The sequence below is a fragment of the Ornithodoros turicata genome, chromosome 2 (genome assembly GCF_037126465.1).
Source record: "Ornithodoros turicata isolate Travis chromosome 2, ASM3712646v1, whole genome shotgun sequence".
Lineage (NCBI taxonomy): Eukaryota > Metazoa > Arthropoda > Arachnida > Ixodida > Argasidae > Ornithodoros > Ornithodoros turicata.
The window spans coordinates 73,705,351-73,728,575 of NC_088202.1; the positions used below are offsets into that span (position 1 = coordinate 73,705,351).

Consider the following 23,225-nt stretch of genomic DNA (forward strand, 5'->3'; position numbering starts at 1 on the left):
ATTTGCATTGTCCCTGAGTGAAGAAAGCACAGAAAAAGGACACACATTTTATCGTAAGCGAGCAGGGAAAGTCACTTCTACTCGAACAGCTTAATACCATAAAGTCTGAATTTTTGCAAAGGAAACAAAGCTTGAACAGCGCTACGAACGTGACAGATACATACTAACAAACGAACAACAACAGGGTCGGCGTCGGGCACTCATAAAATACCCTGCCCAAAACAAAGACTTCACCAGGTTCGCGAGGCAATTCAATTAAAAACGCTCGTCCTATCCTACAGTTAGCAACGCAAACGCGACTACCCTTATTTTTTAAACCACTATTTCACGCAATAGTACATAAATGTATCACTCGTGTGACACGAAAAGGCAAACAGATAGCACTTACTTGTCAAGTGGGGTCCCTGGTTCAGAAAAGCGCGCGCGCGCACACACACACACAGACACACACTCACATTTTCACACTCACAAACACAGTCTATTTTCACAACCACATAAATCCATATTATTCCTCAGGTCAATAATTATCCTACCATCATCAAAAGAAGGCACACACATGTATGCGAACGCAAACCATTGTACGCTGACATTGTAGTACCCTGGCGATAAATCTTTTATTCCGGCGACAGCAGAATGTATTCAAAAAGGCTTCGGGTGTGTGTGTAAGGCCAGCCCAAGGCGTGTTGATGGGAGCGCACTGCTCTGTTGGGTACCCAAACTTGCAGCCAGCGATGGAGGAATGATTATTTTATTTTATTTTGAGTCATTATCGGCTTACCTATTTAGTGAAGGCCTATGAACACATGTTAAGTGGTTTGGTTTAAAAATGATGAGAGCTACAGCGTGTAGCGAATGATGTTCACATTTACCCGTTCTGCTCTATAATATTCTTGCAAAATATATAGGTGGAAGGAAATAAAGGGAAAACGAAGTGAATTCACTCCTGTATAATGATCGCTGCGCAGAAGCACGGCACCGTTTTCTTCCTGAATGTATAACGAACATGCATTCCTTTCTTTTTTTTTGGGGGGGGGGGGGGGGGGGGGGTTCGCGCCGGCCGAGTGACAATATCCTATTACATCCGGAACGAAGACCTATTATTGTTTTGCGTTCGCATACATGTGTGTGCCTTCTTTTGACGATGGTAGGATAATTATTGACCTGAGGAATAATATGGATTTATGTGGTTGTGAAAAGAGACTTTGTGTTTGTGAGTGTGAAAATGTGAGTGTGTGTCTGTGTGTGCCTGCGCGCGCGCGCGCTTTTCTGAGCCAGGGACCCCCACTTAACAAGTAAGTGCTATCTGTTTGCCTTTTCGTGTGACACGAGTGATACATTTATGTACTATTGCGTGAAATAGTGGTTTAAAAAATAAGGGTAGTCGCGTTTGCGTTGCTATCTGTAGGATAGAACGAGCGTTTTTAATTGAATTGCCTCGCGAACCTGGTGTAGTCTTTGTTTTGGGCAGGGTATTTTATGAGTGACCGACGCCGGCCCTGTTGTTGTTTGTTTGTTAGTATGTATCTGTCACGTTCGTAGCGCTGTTCAAGCTTTGTTTCCTTTGCAAAAATTCAGACTTTATGGTATTAAGCTGTTCGAGTAGAAGTGACTTTCCCTGCTCGCTTAAGATAAATTGTGTGTCCTTTTTCTGTGCTTTCTTCACGCAGGGACATGCAATTGAGTATTGAGCATTATGCAATAATTATCTGATAGCAGAAATGGGTGTCTTTGTCACAGTTTATTAGCGTGTGCCTCGCTATTTTATTTCTTTCTCTTATATCCATGCGAGCAAAAGTGCGTGTAATTTTTCGCTGCTCTTTTCTGATTTTCTCTACTTTTACGCAGAATAAAGCCTCCTGGTAAAAGCTGAATAGCGTTCTATCAGTGGAAGTGGGGTTGTTTGTTTGATTTTGTTGGGTGTTCGATATCTTGATGGAGTAAAGCAGTGCTTAATTTTGCAGTCATGGGTTTTTGAACAGAAATGCTGGTATCTGAGCACGGAGTAGAAATTCCTATATTTCTCTGTTTCCTAAGAAAATTTGTGCGTCGTTTTCCAAGCAGAGCGCGTTTAGTTTATGCGAAATAGAAAAATGAAGCTGTGTATGCTCTATGATTTTCTGTCGCAGGCTTAGGCCTTTTCCCCGATGAGTAGTATTTTGTATGCGATGTCGCATGCCTGGACTTGTTCAGTAGTGTCTTGGCTGTACGCCGAAATAAATCCTTTAAAATAAAACATTAAAAAATCCACGCTTAAAATTCCACCCTTCGAAATCCATTTTCTGAAATAAACCGTTTAAAAATACACGTCCTCAAAATAAACGCTGTTAAAATAAATCATGGTTAGGCTTAGGAAGGTAATGCTCCGTATCATAGTAGTGATAGCCGTATGCGCGACACGATGTTCTTTTCGGCGAAACATGCTATTATGATGTTTCTTACTCATGTTTGTATTGCTGTCAATTACATAACAACTTAGGATTTCGAAATATCCAGCTTAAAAGTGATGACGACGATGCGCGTATGAGTACAGGACACGCACACTTGATCATACCTGGGTAGTAATAGCATTACCGTAATGAAATTACAGTAATGAATTACTTTTTTGGTAATTTGTAATGTAACGCAATTCTTTTGATATTAGGTAATTTGTAATGTAATTTAATTACATTTGGGCTGTAATTTTAATGGCATTACTCATTACTTTTTACAAAAGAATCGAGTGTGTGTTCTGTGTGGCACTTGACAGAAAGATAGTTGGGGGACTGGCAAGTGAAAAGAATTCCAACGGCACTATGAACGGTGACGCACTCAATCGGCACGTGGAACGTCAATTCCCTTCTACTAGCCAGTTGCCTTAGGCAGGGCACTCACAAACAAACGTTGTTAGGTCAACGGTTTGTTGCCCTGGAGAATCATTGTTTGCGGGCCCCATCCTCCTGACAATCTTCCTGTTGTCGTGATACATGGTGTCTCCTTCGTCTCTACGTTGTGGAACGATACGTCATACGTGGCACACTAGCATGACATGTAGAAGAGACAAATAGAAGAGTACAAGCTAACTGTTGATACATTGTAAGCATACATTTTTTTCCTCGAATTTCGGGGAAGGCAAGTTTCGTCAACTTGTGTGTCCCTTGTGCCTTCCACAAACTCGGGAACATGTATGCCAATAATGGTAAAGTAAGGACTTTGTAATGTCATTACTTTTTCGTAGTAATTGTAATGTAATTTTATTACGTTTCAATTGCAGTAATGAGTAATGTAATTTAATTAAATTTTAGCTGGAGTAATGTAATTTAATTACATTTTAGAAGTAATTTACCCAGGTATGCTCTTGACCCTTGAGCCAGCTGAGCTCTGTGGACGGATTGCGCGGCGACGGTCATTCGTACTGCTAAAAAGAAGGCCAAGAAAGCGCGCACGCACACGAAAAAAGAGAAACGCAAAATTAATAAACATACCAAAGAATGGCCAAACTCTCCTGATAGTCGGCTCTATATTAGACTATATTACACCGATGTCGCGCGTTACTTGCACTGTTAAAACAGAACTTCACCGAATAATACGCTCTCGGGCATCCGTCATTCCGAATGATATCAGCCCCCCACCCCCCTACTAAGTTGGCAAAACTTGTCACGGATCACATACAGACAGACAACCTACTTCCCGTGTACCGAAATCCTCGTTCACAGTTATAGCCCTGGCTAGCCCCAAGCGCGAGGAGGGTACTATTTTCTGCGGCGCACATAGAGCCGTCGGCTGTGCACCAATCAGGGACGATGGATGTTAAAAGATTTATTTCGAAGCGTTTATTCTTCAAAGTTTATTTTTCGGAGTTTATTTCGACAGCGTGGATTTTCTCATGATTTATATTGAAGAGTTTATTTTGCAAATTTGATATTTGAGAGATTTATTTTTGAACGTTTTATTTTTACATGATTTATTTCGGCGTCATCCCAGTGTCTTTCTTGCTGCAATTTTTACCCTTCGCTAATATCTTGTTGCTGTCATGCTGTGCTAGCCGTTGAGTTTCGTAGCGATAAGCGGTGATTTTCCGATTCTTCCTGAGCGGTTCGACTTAAGCCTTTTTTCCCTGCTCACTTAAAGAAATTTTTGTATCCCTGTCCTGTGCTTTCTTTACGCAAGGAATGCGACTGTGTATGTGGCATTACAAGAAGTATCTGGTGGCAGAAATGGGTGTCTTTTTCTCAGTTTATTAGCGTGCGCTACGGTTTCTTGCAGTTACAGCTATTGGGGCACAAATGCGTGTAATTTTTCGCGGTTCTTTTCTTCTTTCACTGCTTTTACTCAGAATGTAGGTGAGGGGGAAAAGTCAGCATCCAGGTAGAGCAGGAGAAAGCCGCTCGGCAGAGGAGAGTTCATGAGAATGGAATTTGTTTGTTTTTTGTTATATGTTGTTGAGTGTCAGTATTCACTTTCCTTGATATGTTGATGGAGTAAGCTGTATGCAGTTATAAGTATGTGTGCAGAAATGCTGGTATGTGAGCGTGGAGGAGAAGTTCCAATGAAGCACCTCTCCTTGTGCATTCCTGAGCTGATGTCTGTGTGTGCGTGCTTTTTTCCTGGTTTGCGACGTCATCATGGCATGTTGGGGCTTGTTTAGCAGTGTTGCAATTTTACCCGCCGCTATTATCTTGTTGTTATCTTGGGTTAGCCGTTGAGTTTCGTAGCGATGTCCGGTGACTCTGCTATTATTCCTGAGCGCTACGTCTTAAGCCTTTTCCTTTCTCGCTTAAAGGAATTGGTGTGCCCTTGTCCTGTGCTTTCTTTACGAAGGGACAATGCGGCTGTGTATGTAGCATTATGCAAGAATTATCTGATACCAGACTTGAGTGTCTTTTTCTTAGTTCATTAGCATATGCTTCGGTTTTTGAAGCCATAGCAATTCCAGCACAAGTGCGCGCAATTTTTGCTGCTCTTTCCTCAAATCACAGCTTTTGCGCAGAAGAAAGTCGCATGGTAAAGCTGAATTAATGAGAAGTGGGTTTCTCTGCTTGTTTGTTAGATGTTGTTAGGAGCTCGGTATGTTGAAGAAGTAAGCTGTTATAGGTATTCGTGCAGAAATGCTTGCATCTGAGTGCCGGATAGGAATTCCTGAAGCATCGCACCCTCAGTGCAGTGTAAATTAATTATTTTGGATGTGAGTCTGCTTCACTGCATGACAAGACCCGGTAGGCTGAAATGGGAAGAGAGAAAAAATTGGAGCGCTTGATTAATAGCGATCCAAGTGACAGGGCAATTATAGTTTCCATAGAAAGTAGAATTTTAATAGGCTCCTAAAATTATAGTTTTGTAGTAGTTTTTCTAAACTGCAATGCAAGATAGAAGATCATTAATATAGAGGGCATGCAATCACATCATATATCTGTTCCGGTAAAGGCGTTCTGTCTTGTGCTTTGTCGTGCGCGAATGGAACTTTGCCCCAGGCTTTCGCGCGTTTTTGCTCGCAGGTGTAGCCTCAGACAACGAGTATATGAGCATAGAAGGGGTCATGTATTACATAAGCCTGGTGATGATGTTGAGTGGTCTCACTTATTTATTTTAAAAGAGCAGTGGTAGTTTACTGGTGTTGTGATTCTAATGACCATGATGAGCCTTTGGGGTGAAAATTGCTAATATACACGGTGCTTTTTTTGTTGAATTTTATTGTAAAAGTGAATGTCATTAAGAGTCGTGGTGTGTATTGTCCTGGACGGATTTATGATGAGCACTGTTTTTAATAAGAGGAGTGCGTGTGCTTAGAAATAGATTTGATGCTGTTTTTTTTTCTTTGTTCAAGTGTTTCTTTTCGCCTTTTTCCTCCTTGTTGTCTGACAAACATGTGCTGACATGCCCAGACCTGTTCTGACATGCTTTCCTTCTACATGTAGTTTTTTTCTTTTTGAAAAGAAACATTCTTGACGATGTCGATAGTGCTGCCTTGAATGGGAGTAGAGCTAGAACGATTCTTAATAATTTTGCGATTCATTTAGTTCAGAGAGTAACCGCAAGGGGGACAGGTGTGTGACTTTATTCAGGAGTAACAAAGCGCCATTATTCAGTTAGCTGCCTTTGTCTCTCGGATGGGATGGACACGTCTTGCTGAACCATTATTTTGTTCGTTTGCAAGTCTCATTTAGTAAGACTTTCGGAATGAAATGTTTAATTCCTACAATCACCTCTCATGTATGGTGTTTTTCTGCAATAGTTCCCTATGGAATCATTATAGTAGAATAAAGGAAATAATCTTGGGATACTGATTCAATAAATAACAGGTCCCCTGTCTAGAGCGTACGCGTCCTTGAGCCACACAGCTGCATGATGACGTCATACGACAACTCCATTGTTTCAGGTGGACCTTGTCCAGAGGAGCAGTAGTGGAAGAAAACAGTGTAGCCCTGAGACAATAGGATGTCGTCATGACCAATGCACAAAGCCTGCAGGAGACGCAAGGATTCACTTCTCTCTTGGATACTGGCGGGTGTGGACGCGTTAATTCTGTTCCTAGCAATTGCGTTGGCCGTTAGTGCAAGAGCGTAGCTTCGGTGGGGTTCCATCTGCCTCTGATGGGATGCCGATGTGTGGTTCGTCACTGGTGAATGGTGTTCGACGATGCAGGTGGATTTTGTGTCAAGGCGATTTACAATGAGGGAATGTAGTGTACGTGTCTGATGATGATGAGTGTCTTTTCACTCTGTTCAAGTGTTTCTCTGTGTTTGCTTTCCTCTGTTGCCCAGCGCTCGTGCGATTTGTCCTGACGTGTCCTGACATGATCCGACATGCATGCTTTCCTTTGTTGATGCTCTGTATTTTTTTTCCTTTTTGACAAGGAACATCCTTGTCTTGACGATGTCGACAGTGCTGCCCTGAATGGGAATAGTGATAGAACAATTCTTAATAATTTTGCGATTAAAAAAGTTCAGAAATCAAACCCAAGAGGTACAGATGCATGACTTTATAAAGGAGTAAAAAGCATTACGATTCAGTTCTGTGCCTGGCTGTCGGACGGAATGGACGTGTTGTTCCGCCAGTGGCGTAGCCAGACCTCCAAGGTAGGGGGGGCTCGATACGAAAACTCGCCCTACTCCCCCCCCCCCCCCCCCCGCCGCTGATCCTGGGCGCGACAACATACACATACTCGTGCACGCCGCAAAATGCGGTTAAGAAGAAACAGAACGGAAATAATTGATTTGGACGTGCACAATATGATTACATGTATAGGCTGTCATGTCCAATGAGGTGGTGTCACGAGATTGGAAGGATTTTGAAAAGCTCATACTTTGAAAACCATTGAAGAGTGCTGCTTAGACGCCATGAACTGTAAGAACTTTCGCGATCGTCACACTGTCACCCCACCCCCCACCCCCATATATATATTATTTTCTCCTCGGATTTGCACGATTTCCGTGGGTCGGTCCGTGGCAGGTAGGGGGGGCTCGAGCCCCCCCTAGCCCCCCCGTGGCTACGCCACTGTGTTCCGCAGTCCTCGTGACTGATGTGTTGTGTAACTAATTCTTTCGCCAACTTTGTCCCCGCTTTGTTTGCGATTTTCATGCCCATGCATGTCGGGCGCTGGTTGCTGTTGCGCGGGCATCCCCGCCATTTTCTATCTTCTTCTGCCTTGGGAACGAGAGTAGCGCTGGCGTGATTCTTAATAATTTTGCAATGACATTAGTTGAGAAAGTAACCACTAGGGGGGCTGCTGATGCGTAACTTTATAGAAGAGAAAAAGCATTATGAGTCAATTACGTGCCTGGCTGTCAGATGGAGCAGTCGCATCGTTCTGTGCTCTTGTTGTGGTGGGCTGATTTGTTGTGTAACTAATTCTTTCGCATGTGATAACTTTGTTCCCCTTTTTTTATGATTTTCATGCCCGTGCACGTCGGGCGCTGGTTGCTGTTGTCCGGGAATCCCCGCCATTTTCTATCTTCTTCTGCCTTGGGAACGAGAGTAGCGCTGATGTGATTCTTAATAATTTTGTCGTGAGATTAGTTGAGAAAGTAACCGCTAGGGGGTGCAGCTGCGGGGCTTTATACAGGAGAAAAAAGCATTACGAGTCAGTTCTCTGCCTTGCTGTCGGATGGAGCAGTCGCATTGTTCTGCGCTCCCCGTGACTGCTGTTGTGGTGGTCTGCTTTGGTTCTGTGTCTGATACTTTTTGTTGTTAGCTATTGATGGTTAGCATATTTACTTTGCTTTCACTGCCTTCGTATTATGAGTGTTTTTCTCCTTGCATGTCCAGAGCTGTCCTAACCTGCCCTGACATGCCATGATGACGTCACAGCTGACGTCACAGGATGTCCAGAACTTGTGGTCGCAGCTGAAGATGCTTTGCAACCTGCCTCTGCTCCGTCACCCAGCGATGGTCAGCGGCCGTTCCGGACCGTTTCCTCCAAGATGACCGTCGTTAATCTTCAACTAAACTCCTTCTTTCCACTCTATCTCTATCTATTTTTTCTTTTCTACTTATTTTTTATTTATTTTTTATCAGCTCAAGTAGTCGGCAACTCACACAGTGGTCTGGACACGTCTTAGATGCTCCCCAATTAGTGTAATCACTCATTGAATGATCCTAATTACTGTGGGGGTCCCAAATTGCTCTAATTGCTAATTAATGGCGTCCAGATCACTGTGTGAGTTGCCGGCTTCTTGAGCTGATCATATACTACTGTTTTTCCCTTACAAAATGAAACTTTACTTTTAACTGACAATCAATTTCCTTTTTATTGGTCGTATTGACTTCCTACTTTCTTTTACTTCTTATTGACTTTAGCCAATCAAAAGCCAATTGACAAACAGTTGACACGAATTGACTGCATTTTAAATGCCATGAGTCCACTGGCAGCAAATTGAATTCTGCATTACTTTTCAAAATTTTCCAAGTTTCTGCATATCTGGTACCAAGAAGCAAAACTTGTCCACTTTTTTGGTCTTCCAGCACAATTGTTTGTATCTGTATGCTTGCATAGAGAAAGCGTAGCTGTAACAGTTATCAAATAGCAAGCACAGTGATCCCCATCGCCAAATTTCAGCAGGTACAAAGCTGTCACATCGGCAGGGATTTCCCTACCGGGGTGTACACCCTCCCTGCATTTTTGCAACCCCCCCCTGAAATTTCTCAGGTGACCCCACCCAGCTCGGCCACGAACACGTTCTGGTAGTGAGTCTGGCGCAGCGAATTACATCCTGTACTGTCAAACTCTGGCTGTATAGGACCACAGTCATGCAGATGATCGTACCGTGCATTTGTCCAAAATGATTTGAACGTGAGTGTTCAATGCATATATTGCGCGCATATGCGAGCAAAAATGCGTGCGGGCACGCAAACTCAATGTGGATCATCAAGAACCATTTGCGCCCAACTCCCCTGCTGGAAATAATCCAATTCAAAATAGCCCAGAAATCTCATTCGGTTTAAGTGGATATCACATTTACAATTCTCATTGAAAGGAGCCAAAATTTCCCATTCCGAATCGACAATTTTGGACAAATACCATATTGAAAACTACTGGAATTTAGTGGGTTTCAAAGAGAAATCACTGTAATTGTCAATGGGGATGAAGTGGAACCACGCTTAATCACACCCATTGGAGGCCAGTCTAGTTTACCATTGGCCAATGTGCTGTAGCCCAGATTTTCCCATTAAAGTCTCATGGAAATTCTCATTGACGATTCACCTTTTGAATGTGTAATAACATTCGATTCTGCTGCATCGAGTGAGCAGAACGCATGTTTTTGCTGTAGAAAGGAGTTACACTAGATGCCGTTTCTGCGTGCACATTTATTTCTTCACACATCACAATACAGTAGATGTTAAAATATTACAAGTGGGACATATAAAGGTGAAAGTTGTTTCAAATGTTCAAAAGTGTGAATATTCACCAATCAGTTAAAAATCGCTAGCAAGACAGTGAACAACAAGAGTAAAAACTCGATTCAGCACTTACATGTTTTGAAAGCATACTGTCCATCACCAACACACACAAAATAAATCCACAATCAGTAACTTCATAGTGATGTGTCCCCAACGTCCGTACAGCGTCGACGAACAAAACAGAAGGTCTTGAAGCACTCAACTATCATGGTCTTCTGTGCTTCGTAGGTGATTCGCGATGTCCCGTCCAGCTTGCGTTTCATGCGTGAAAACTAATCCCATCCAACTTCGGTAAGATTCCGTTCTGGCCACCTGCTGACAAATGCCTATGCCAGCTGCGTCGCACCAGCCTAACCTTCGAGAAACACAATTTTTAAAAGATACAAGAACAGCAGCATGTCAGTGTGAGTGGGTGTCAAATATATTACATACCGTTGCTCACAGCGCGGGAGGTAACACTGACTGCACATTTCGCTCTCCTCACATCACCGGTTGTAATGCCTACGAACAGGGATAAAAACATGTGAGACTGTGTAGAAAGAACGGGTATGTTTCTAACATCGATTACATACCTTACAAAGGGGAAAAAAATCCTCAAAATGACGCCCGAAATACGCCAACTGTTTGTGAACCACGGCGGGACAAGGCGCGCATCCGAACACCTCGGCATTCCGTAACAGACTGACTAATCCGTTGAAGATTTGAGGAAACGCATGGACTTCCGTGCACTGGAATGTTATACAAATGCAGAAACAATAGCTTGAAGTGATAGGTGCGTATGAACTTACCGCGGCACATGTGCTTTTGAGTATATGTTCACGAACATTTGAAATAACGTAGCGAACTATTTTTATCGCGGACGAGCCACTATGCGGTGCGGCACGGAAATGTGTTACCGTGTTACAACGCGCGCGCTTCGGACTCTGCCTCTGCGAGCGGCGACATGGGCGAACGGCTTGCTGAGTTGATTTGTTCGGAATAAATTTTCATTTGCTTCATTAATTAATTTATACTATGTCTGATTGTCGTTCAATTTTCGCATGCAATATATGTCGATACGGTGCGTATTCTGGAGTTTCATTTGTTTGAATCGGACGCGTTCCTCGAATTAGTTCATGTTCTACACGGACGTACGGCGTTCTTCCTAATTATATTATTACTTAATTTGAGAGTGATGGTGTACTATTGATCACCATTACGCTCGTTCCTTCAGCAACTGGCTTCTCACTTATTGTATTGGCGGCCATGCAACATGTTGGATCCCACTAAATCAATTGGAAAGCAGTTTCTCATTGGTACACATTAGCCCAATTCCTCATTCCTTCTATTGGTGCAGACTGTAATGCACAACATGTTGGATCTCATTAAATCAATTGGAAGTCAGAGTTTCTCACTGACGACCATTAAACCATTTCGTTCAATTGGTTCTTTGCTTCGTGACGTGGTCTTCGCCACACAACACGGCAGAGCCCGGTTTCGCGAAGGCAGCTTCCCTGCTTAACTTCGACTTCAGTCAATGAGAAATAGTCGGCTTTTACACGTTGAACGAATTCGCAGTCTGATTTCTCATTGAATCTCATTAAAATTGCGGGGAGAAGTCAATGAGATCATGCCGAGTATTTCCAGCAGGGTCAATCAAGCGAGGTACTCTGCCTTTTTTGTCTAAGGTTTTCACCGTTGGTTGCTAGGTATTCATTGAGCTTCGTGAGACAAGGTGCTAGTCCTTTTTGTTTGTCAGTCGTGTGGTTATGCATCTTAATGTTGAAATGCCGTTTATAATGAATCTGTATATGTACTGTGTTCTAACGTTGTGAGCATCAAACCTACTTTTAGTGGCCTCTGCGTGAACAGACACACAACATTGTGCAGAGAGAGAGAGAGAGAGCGCGAAGTGTTGGACGCTCGAGGGAGAGCTCGGTCGCCATGAGGCTTGTAACTCGTCCGTTTGTAACGAATAGTTAAATAAATGTTCCTGTGTTCACATATGGCGCAGTCGACACCAAGAGCCTGTAGCATTCTTTTCTAACTGCCGTGGAGCCTTACCAAACGCCAATTGCCAAGCCTACGACAAGAAAAAGCCCTTGTCACGGTGAGTCGACGCCATTAGCCATGCCGCTCATAAACTGGGAAGAAGCAACTGCCGCAGATCTTGCCGGCTTTACGGCGGATTTTATTCGCGAAGAGTTATCACAACGTCAACTAGAGAGCACAGGTTCAAAAGAGGATTTAATTCATCGACTCCTCGATGACATCGCCTCAAGACGCACAACGCAGTTACCCGAAACAACGGCGTCCGTTGCCGACGAACCGCCAGAACCGCCTCCCACGTCTACTTCAAGCGAAACGCCATTGTTCCAAGCCATGCCAAACTTCACAGCCGACCCCGTGCACAACATGCAGCTTTTGACAGTGTATCTTCAGCAGCAAATGAGCTTGACGATGTCACAAGCCAGTACAAAGCCTATAAACGTAACTACATTGCCCGACTTATCGTCAACGGTCCCAACGTTCAGTGGAGACAAAGGACTGTACGCTAGTCGATGGTTGGAGGATCTCGAGCGCACACAGCAGCTCGCGTCGTGGGAACCCGCAACACTACTGGCCATCGCTTCGGGAAAACTGCGCGGCCCAGCAGCAGACTGGAAAGTCACCACAGGTCATAACTTTAAGACCTGGCCTGAGTGGAAGAAAGCTTTTCTAGCACAGTTCGGTGAACGCTTGTCACTTATACAGTGGCAAGAACTCGTGGCTGCGCGACAGCAAACAAGTGATGAGAACTTGGTCAGTTACACCCTTGCTAAACTGCGAGTGATTGGAAAATGCCCAGTCACACTCACAGACAAAGAACGCATCGAATATCCAGTCCAAGGCATCCGTGATGACCAGGTTGCCACAGCAATCACAGTGCAACGACCAAAGACTGTTGAAGAATTTATAACAATTGTCTCTGAAGTTGACAGGGCAATGGATCACACGCAACTTGCCCGCTCAACGAGGCCTCAACAACGAATGGGTAACCAGTCGTCCCGAAGCACAACCATGAGTACAAACACAAAGACTTACACCAGCGGTAATATCGTACAAGGACCCCAGTCTGGAATTTCAGAAACACGGCCTCGAACCACAGTCCCTTTTCGTATTTCTAGTTTGCCACCTGTTGAGCAAGAATCAAGGCACGAGACCATCGCAACCAAGTACGGCTCACCTGCGTACAGACGGGGGCAAGACATCAGAGATGCTGAATGTTACAACTGCCAGAGGAAAGGTCACCTTGCAAGCAATTGCCCAGAACCTAGACAACCACCCCGGGACAGCGGACAGACAATACCAAAAGCACCGTTAGCCTATGCAGGCCATGGAGAACACACATTGTCCGGCTCTAAGTTGAGATGTGCTGTAGTGCCTGCTCAGGTGACAGGATTGGGAGAGGTCAGCGCATTTCCAGATAGTGGTTCTAACGTAACCGTCTTAGCAGCCAACCTAGCAGGAAATCTTCATGTGGAACCATGGTGCAAACCACTTCTTCTGGTTGTTGGCAGAAGCTCAGTGATGCCCCAGGGAGCTGTGTTTTTGCGCATTGGTATCGGGTCTCTCACTGCTATCGTCGAAGCTGCTGTCCTCGAAAAGAATGCCCTCCCCTTGATTTTAGGAGAAGATTGGTTCCATGCAGCTCACGCCGAACTCCATCTAAGACCTCCGCAACTGCCTATCATATGCCAACCAGCACGTAACATAGTAGTGCAGTGCAGGGAAGAACTTTTGCCAAGAATGTCAAATGCAGTGATTCTGAGAGCATCAGCATTGTCACATTTTGAAAAACTCTCATGCACGTCACTGGAGCCACTACAAGTACAGTATGAGCCTGATGAAAATGAGCCCTTGTGGAGCAAACTCAACAAGGCTGATACCGACCAGCTAAAACAAAACAGCTACGACGGTCTTCCAAAGACAAGCTCCTGCGAACACTCTCGCATCATCAGTGACATCTTTGTCGGTGAGCAACTCAACGTCGAGGAACAGATTGCAGTCAAGAATGTTGTGCTACGTCATGCTGGTCTTTTTGCAAGCACTGCAACTGACATCGGCCTCTATGAAGGCATTGAGCACGAGATCACCCTGCTACCTGATGCCAAGCCTTACGGACGACAGCCACAGCGGTACACAGCCAGAGACCGTCAATTCCTTGAGAACCAGACAACAAGCTTACTTGAAAAGGACATCATCCGTCCTGCATCAGGACCATGGGGATTCCCAGCCATTGTCGTAACTCAGAAGGACAAAAAGAGACTTCGTGTGAATTACATACCTCTCAACCGAATGACTGTCAGTGTCTTACAGCCACTACCTCGTGCAGACGACATTTTCGACGATCTTAGTGGAAGCTCCTTGTTTGCTATCTTGGACTTATGCTGCGCCTACTGGCAAATTAGAGTAAGAGAAGACGACCAAGAAAAGACTACATTTATCACGCACCAAGGTACCTTTAAGTGGACACGAATGCTTTTTGGGCTCAAGAATGCCCCATCCACTTTTCAGAAAGCCATGCACAAGATCTTTCGTGAACTAAAACCTCGAAGAACGCACTCAGGGGTACGCACATACCTCGATGATATAATTATTTTTTCTGACGATCTGTCAGAGTTCCTTGACCTTCTTGATGAGACACTAACACTTTTGCGTCTGGCCGGCTTCAAGGTATCCTTGAAGAAATGCAAGTTTGCTGTTGCCTCAGTAAAGTTTCTGAGATTTGTCATCTCTGAACAAGGGAAGCAACCAGACACATCAAAAGTTGAAGCCATTCTTCGCATTCCCACACCTCAGTCATCGAAGCAGTTGCTATCATGGCTTCAAACTGCTAATTTCTACAGGCGCTTCATTCAGGGCTTTTCACGGATTGCTGCACCTCTGCAAGCTGCTATTAAGGATGCATACTTTGCATGAACCCCCACATGCCAGGAGGCCTTTGAGGCGATTCGCACAGCACTCACGTCAGCACCCACACTGGGTCATTTCGATGCTGATGCACCTACCACAGTCACCACAGATGCATCTGCCGCAGCCCTCGGAGCAGTGCTGACACAGAAACAACAAGGAAGAGAGACTGTCATTGAATATGCCAGCCGCACGCTCACAGAAGCAGAGCGAAAACAACACAGCAATGTTTGGGAAGCTCTAGCTGTGCATTGGGCTATCACCGTAAAGTTTAGACACTACCTACTGGGCAGGAGGTTTCATCTTCTCACTGACAATTGGTCAGTCGCATGTTTGACTACAAGCTTCAAGCCCTCTCAACGCTTCACAACGATGCTACTTGACCTAGCGGAGTTTGATTTTTCAGTTGAACACCGACCAGGCCGTCAGAACCATGTGGCAGATATGCTATCGAGATACTCGTGTGCAACAGTGTCTCACGTCAACACACTTATCTCCATGCAAGCCGAAGATGTGACTTGTATAGCCATTTGTGCAAAGCTAGCTTCAGAACAGGGTACTCAGGACTTTATAGTCATTGATGACATTCTGTACAGAGTGGCAAGCCCAGAACTGTACACAATTGTTGTTCCAGCCAAGATGCAGCAGCACGTCCTTGAGCTCGCTCACAATACCAGTGGACACATGGATGCATCACGAACGTTGAGCAAGATAAAAGAGCGCTATTGGTGGCCCAAGATGAAGGCTACAGTAGAAGATTACGTCAGAGCTTGTCACATTTGCAAAGCATACAATCGACCTACTACAAGGTCTGTTGGTACAATGTGTTTTATGCCAACATCTGAAACTCCCTTCAGCGCTATAACTCTTGACCACATCACGATGGCCCCAGTGGAAGAAAAGTATATCTTAAACGTTATTGACTTTGCTACGAGGTACATTGTCCCCGCCGCCGTACCTACAACTTCAACAAAGGATGCAGTGAAACACTTGCAGTCACTCTTCCACAGATTTGGAGTGCCTGATGACTGTCTTTGTGATCACGCTAAGTCATTTGAGTCACATTAATTCAAAAACTTTATGCATATGCATGGTGTGAACATACATTTTTCAGTGGCTTATCGAGCAGCTAGCAATGGTCTTGTGGAACGTGCAAATGGAACTCTAGTCACAGTGCTTCGAAAGATATGCTGCAACGACCAATCACTTTGGGTCACTAAGCTGGAGGAATCCGCTTTCGCTGTAAATACAACACGACACCGGAGTACGGGGTCCTCCCCATTTGAACTTTTGTTTGGTTTCCTGCCGAAACTTCCGCACCAGAAAGTCCGCCCATGTCATGTTTCAGACCTAGTGGACAGACTCTTGGATTTGTCGGATCATCGGAGTGAAGCAGTGAGCCATTCCGAACAGGCACAAGAAGCAAGGAAAATCATCTATGACAGAAGGCATCGCAACACCTCATTTGATATTGGTGACTTTGTATGGGTCAGAAGACAAGAACCCATTGTACACGGTAGTGAAAAACTTGCACCAAAATTCAAGGGCTTGTACCAAGTTCTACGTCAGAGGACTCCTGTCACCTATGACATTCGCCGTCTAATAAACTCCACAACGACAACACCACATGTCCGTGTTGCACATGTCAGCCAGATGAAGAAGTACCATCCACCATACTTCGACCCCATCCTAGCCCATCCCTTCGGCCCATCCTAGCTCAAGAGACAACCGAAGATCGAGCCCAGTCCCGCGACGAAGCTGTTTCTGGGACACCGAGGGATTTGCCACAGACTCCAGAGGAACGCTCTCAGGGTAGAACCTGACACTTCATCCCAAGCACGATCCCAACGACCCCAGCGCATTCGCACGCAACCGAAGCGTCTTGAAGACTACGATGTGTCACTTGAGGGACTTTTTGTTCACCAAGGGGACTTCGTCTTATAAGTGGGGTGGGATGTGAGCATCAAACCTACTTTTAGTGGCCTCTGCGTGAACAGACACACAACATTGTGCAGAGAGAGAGAGAGAGCGCGAAGTGTTGGACGCTCGAGGGAGAGCTCGGTCGCCATGAGGCTTGTAACTTGTCCGTTTGTAACGAATAGTTAAATAAATGTTCCTGTGTTCACAACGTAATAACATTTACAAATAAAACGGGAACGCTGTGCAGATATGTCACCATTGTGCCACGATTCTTTCTGTGTCTAAGAAAAATTCCGTAAGTGGAACCTTCACCATGCATAACACTCCCCCCCCCCCCCCCTTGAAAGCTCGGCACCCCCCAGCAACGAATTTCTGGGGAAATCACTGCACGTCGGTATGAAACGCCTTTGTTCCCGCTGAATAATATGTGTGCCTCCTGAACCGTGTACTCTTGTGCTTGTTTAATAATGCGTGTGCCGGCTGAATCTGTGTGCATGTGTGCCTCGCCTTCGTTGGAGCGTACTACGTTGCTGCGTAATTCGTTGAGTGACATGGGATGGCACCGCGTATTCTTCCGCAGTGCATTTTGTCACGCTTTCTTGACCGTTGTCTGCGCTGCAGCCTCGCCTTTGAGAAGGATGACAACCTTGCTTTTTTAAGTACAGGTTTAATGTTTGCTTAAAGTAAGTCAACATAGCTGTGATGCATCGTACGACGCCTGCGTTTTACTCGTGTTTAACCATCGAAGTACATTCTGTTGCAGACGGTGGACGCATTACAAATGGCGGCAGGAGAAGATCGGCTACATCGGTGAAGCGACTATGTACGAGTACGTTACAAGCGAGATTAATTGCATTCTTTCGTTATAGGTGACCGTGGGACTGTCGATTGCAAGGACGTGAGTTACAAAATGGTGTACTATTCCAGCATTCACGTTGGAACAATACCAGCGTGATATTCACTTCGGTTTCATTACAGGTTGTTTCCTGTCTCAACGGTCACACATACGTGTGCAAAATTGCAACTGCTTCTCACATCATAGCGTGATCTGGTGCCACTTGCTTGGACGATTGTTCGTCGGCCATTTCCTTTCAGGAACTGTCACATTGTCGTCACTAAGGGTGATCTTGATAGAGCCTTGAAGTGCCAGCCTGTTCGAAGTTTCGAGGATTGTGTGTTCGACGTTTGGAGGCTGCCTGGTACATCGGATGGGTTGTGTGTCCGTGCAACGTGTGCTCCATGTGTGTGTGTTAAGATTAGTGAACCGTGTATGCTTTCCATTCGGCAAACGGCTCAAGGAATTCGACTTGGAATGAAAAAAATAAGAGATTTTTGGATTTTTGCACACTTAAAAAAAAAAAGAAAGGCAGAAAGAAAGAAAACTCCACTCGTGAATAGAGCGGAGGGAACACGAAGGCATGGCGAAGGGTGCGCCGTGACCAACCAGATGGTCGTGACGTGGTACCTGTGCACGTGACCTGTGACAGACCTCATTAGTTTAGCACACAGATACGAAATATAACAGGTAAAGTTACTTTTGGCAGCACGCTGGAATAGAACTAGTAAAGAGATAAAGGTGCTATGCGGAGATGCGTAACTAACTTTGACTTCCCGACAAAGAATAACAAATTTCTCGCATTTACTTTTCATGAAGTACTAAAAAATGCATTTAACGCAATGCTATGCTTGAATAAAACCAACGAGGTTGTAAAGTTATGACATCATCATCCCATTTATGTGTGTGTGTGTGTGTGTATGTGAAGATGCGAAAGTGACTTTTGGCAGCACGCTAGTGGACCGCCTTCTTTCATCACGTGACACGGATCAGTAGGCGAAGTGGGACTGTCTGCAGCATACATTAGGCCAGATGGGACCCCTTGAGTTAGAAGTTGGTGAACCCCTCAAGGGATTGCGAGATAATCCGCTAAAAACCATTAGGCGAAATGGGAATAGGCGAAGTAGGATGACACGGACCACACGAGATATCTATGAATATACGAGGGGTGTTCAAGTCAAACCGGGACTTTTCATTTCTCGCAAAAGTAAAGTGAACTTACAGGCGAAAAATTAGTTTTATTTTTCAACGTAATCTCCAGCTGCACTAATGCACTTGTCCCAGCGTTTCACGAGGGATTGTATGCCAGCAGCCTAGAAATCCTTACTGGCGCGTAGCAGCCATGACCGGACCGCATTCTTGACCTCGTCGTCGCTGCTGAAGTGGCGGCCCCCAAGGAACGCCTTCAGTGGCCCGAAGAGATGGAAATCGCTGGGGGGAGGTCTGGAATGTAAGGGGGATGTGGCAGCAACTCCCAGCCATGTTCCTGTAAGGTGCGTGTCGTGAGATGCGCGGTATGCGGGCGTGCATTGTCCTGTAGGAGGAGGACCGCTTTGGTGATGAGGTCCGGCCGCTTTTGCTTCAGCGCCTTATGCACATCCCGGAGAACCTGGCAGTAATATGCACTATTGATGGTGGTACCACTGGGCAGAAAATCAACATGAACAACGCCAGCCTTGTGCCAGAAAACTGTGGCCGTGACCTTACCCGCAGACGGGGTGCTTCAGAACTTCTTGGGACCTGGCGAGCCCGGATGCTTCCAGTGTTCTGATGCACGTTTAGACTCAGGAGTGAAATGGTGCACCCACGTTTCATCGCACGTGATGATCCGATCAAGAAACGGCTGTCCTTCAGTGTCGAAACGGTACCTTAGCTCTTGGGAGATTTCCAGTCTTCTCTGCCGGTCAAACACGGAGAGCTGCCTCGGGACCCAACGGGCACTAACATTCCGAAACTGGAGGTGTTCATGAATGATAGTGTTCAACCTTCCCACAGAAAGGTCCGTCGTTCGATCCAGTTCGAGACATGTTATCCGTCGGTCCTTGAGGATCAGGCGCTCCACAAGTTGGATGTTCTCAGGAACTCTGACACTGGGCTCTGAGCCGCCCCGACCGAGATCGTCCTGCACTGATGCACGGCCGTCTCGGAACCGTTGGCACCACTCAAACGCTTTGCTGCGTCTAAGTATATCGTGGGCATACTGAGCCTGAAGTCTTCTGTGAATTTCAGATGACTTTACGCCTTCATTCACTAAAAACTTAATGACAATTCGCTGTTCGATGTGCGCGCTCACCTCATTGTCGGCCATCTTGTCCAGCACGTGTCTTCTGTTTTGCACAAACTTTGGACCACCACGTGGCGAACGCGGAGGCCTGTCGCGTGTGAAAATGACGAAAAAGAAGTAGCGCGAGCCATTTGTACACTCAGGAGACAGAAACTCCCGGTTTGACTTGAACACCCCTCGTAGAAGTAAAATGCAAGCCAGCAATATCATCATAGTCGGCCGGAGAAAACGCGCGTAATCCAGGCGTTCTCAACGAAAATTCCCAATACGCTGAACTGCTGTTTCTCGCTCGCTGTTTGCTGTAGGTTGATGAAACTTGGTACGGAGATTGGGAATACACCTGAATCTGGCCTCCTCGACCGCCATTGACGTGCTACGCTTATTGTGAACGTACGACGTGTTATGCAGGTGCACGAATTGCTCGCCGTCAAGCGGTCCACAAATGGGATCTTGACGTCAAACGATAGAAAATTTATTCATCTATCATGTTTTAAAATTTCACGCGCCTACCTCAATTTGCGCGGGATCTGTCGTCTCAAATATGTCGTTCAAAATATGCGGGTGTCATTATACAGCGTCAGTTACGAAGGCACGACCGGACTGACTGACAGACATCGTATGATGAGGAACCATTTCAACCATTGCATAATAAGAACCATTAAACATTGATTCACACACAGCTCACGTCGCATTACAATTGCGTAACCGTCCATTCATTTTTTTGCACTTGGCTGCAATATTATTTTAACGTTCGCCGTGACGTTGGCTTTGGCTTTGGATTGGATTGAGGTTTTACTGACGCGTGAGCAACTAAGGCTATAATGCGCCAATACTGTGAGACATGATTTATTTAACAGCTAAAAGAAGACGATCAATTTAAAACTGATATAAACATAAAAACTTTATGTGAATTCAGATATCTCTAAGGTATCCGGTGTCCCTAAAAAACTTGTAAACACTGCTAAAACGGACAAGCGGGTCATCGCCCAGCAAGAGGGCTGGGTGAAGAGGGATTCTATACCGGTAGAACTCAGAAAAATTAGTTTGGCGATGGTGTTCCTGGAGGGGGCAGCTGATGAGAATGTGAAGAACAGACAGCTGCTCAGCACAGTGCACACACTGAGGTGGGTCCTTCTGGATAATTAAAAAACCATGTGAGAGAAATGTGTGGCCGATACGGAAACGAGACATGACTAATTCATAAAGCCTATCTTTAAAAGCTCCTGCAGGCGTGCCTACATTACACTTGATCAAGTGCAATTTATTATTTGTCTGTGTCCCAGCCATGTTGCCATTTTAAATTAATTGCTCTACGCAAAGCAGACCTCAGATCCTGCGTTGGTACGTCAAAGGGGGTTATTTCACCTGAGAGTGCGTTGGTATAGCCGCTGTTTCCGCGAGCTCGTTACCGGGTATCCCGACTTGGCTGGGCACCCAGCAAAGTGTCAAGGAAAGACCTCTGTTTATTATGCGGCTAGACAGGTGTTTTGCTCGCAGAACGAGCAGGTTTTTTGGTGGTTGCAGGCTACATATAGCCTGCACGCAACTAAGCGAATGAGTGTACACAACTGATGACCTGATGGAAAGTCGTAGTATATGAATAAGTGCCAAGATTATGCCATAGACTTCTGCGGTGAAAATGGAAGCTGTGTTTGGCAATCGGTGCGATCTGCAAGATGTGTCTGTAACCACTGCACATGAGACACCGGTGTCCGTTCTGGAACCATCTGTGTAAAATGCGACGTGGTCCCCAAAACCTTCTTTTATGGACAGAAACTCTTGCAGGAGTACGGCTGTGGGGGTTTCGTGTTTCTTATACTGCAATGAAGATGTGTTGTGCTCGGGCGGTGGTTGCCACGGTACAGTCCTCCCACTAGTTCCTACAGGCGTAGAATCGTACTCTGAAGAACTGTGTGTTTCAACTTCCTGCATGATTCGCAAGTTGAAAGGAGGTGTACATGACGGTTTGTTAAGAAATGACTGTTTGCAGCGTGTCTGAGTAACACAAGAGAAAGCTGGGTGCTGTGGATAACTTCGTACTTTTAGTGCATATGTAGAGGCAAGGTAAAATCTTGACGCTTGACACACGCCCCTAAACACGTATGAATACATACGGATCACAGGGGAATCAGCCGCACCGTCCATGCGCATATCCACGTGTCTCGGGACTTTCGTATATGTAACCATGTACCAGCAGCCAGCCTGCATTTTGTGTCTTCGTCCTATCGCCGACGCTCAGTGGATAGCCATTTGCACAGGCACACGCCTTTACACTGTTTCTCTGCACGGCGCAGAAAGGTAACCCCCTGCATGGAGGCTTACCCGCTCTGCTCAGCCTCTGCTGAAGGAGCGTGTAGTTTTGAACGAAAATATGAAGCATAAAAAAAAAACAAGAAAGTGAACTTTGCTGGACATGCAAAGATCACATTTACTTATCGAATTATTTTCCTGTGCGCGTATGTACCGCACGAGTTGAATTTCAAAATTGCATTACCAAGGCGCGAGGCTGCAAAGTCTACACTCTTAAAAATGAACTTCACCGCATAGCACGCTCCTAGACAACCATCATCTCGAATGGTATCGTTATCTGTCCTGATTTGTTGAAAACGGGAGGCGTACGTCTTTTTTGTGACACTTATGCTGTTCATAATTGTCACAAAAAAGGCGTACGCCTCCCGTTTTCATCCTGCCCCATTGTGCCTTGGGGTAGTGGGCCGCACCTTACGTGGCGAATTTCCCCATTCATTATCATTAAATTATTTGTTATTGTTGTCAACAAGTGCGGTGCTATGCAGTGAATTCAATTTGTCCGCTCTATGAATTCGGCAAGATTCCGAGCGATGCAGGGAGTTGGTGCTCGGCAGTCGAGTGGGAAGGTATAGGCGTTTTACCGTCTGGCGAACAGGTTACCGCATCATATTTTTTCGGTTCAGTTTCGGTTCGTTCAAGGGGAGAGAAAAAATTTTTACGGTTCGGTAAATAGCGGTTTTTGCGGTTACGGTTCAGTTCCTGTTTCGACGCCTGCTTCCATGCCGGTCAGGTGTAAGTATGAAGAATGAAGTTTACAAAAAAAGTGGGCGGAGCAATGACGGCTCCGACGTCAGCGACTCCCCATCTCCGGCCGGCAAACGATCACAGAATGGCAAAACTCTCCTCATAAACGGCTATGCCTCCTACGGCACGCGAGCGCCACGGCGCGGCCACAAAAGGTTTCGAGGAATTAACGGCGCCGCTAGAGATTGGTCTCCTTACTTCTGCTCCGTGCTGACCGTGGTGCTACAAACATGTACTAGCCAGCTCGCCAGCCCTAGTGGTGCTACCTGATGTTGACAGAACTCGGGTCTTTGTAGTCTTGGTCCCAAAATGTAGAGGATGTTATTT

At 45.5% G+C, this 23,225-nt stretch overlaps 2 long non-coding RNA genes across 2 annotated transcripts in view; both read right to left on the reverse strand.

Annotated features, from left to right (window-relative positions):
• The window catches only part of LOC135385567 (uncharacterized), a 56,459-nt gene that overhangs the window by 15,916 nt on the left and 17,318 nt on the right, over positions 1–23,225 (reverse strand). The window lies entirely within an intron of this gene.
• Positions 10,120–10,530, reverse strand: LOC135383714 (uncharacterized). The gene is made up of 3 exons (XR_010420024.1): positions 10,446–10,530; positions 10,306–10,374; positions 10,120–10,223 (listed from the first exon to the last, which is right to left on the reverse strand). It is a non-coding gene; the product is annotated as an uncharacterized LOC135383714 (long non-coding RNA).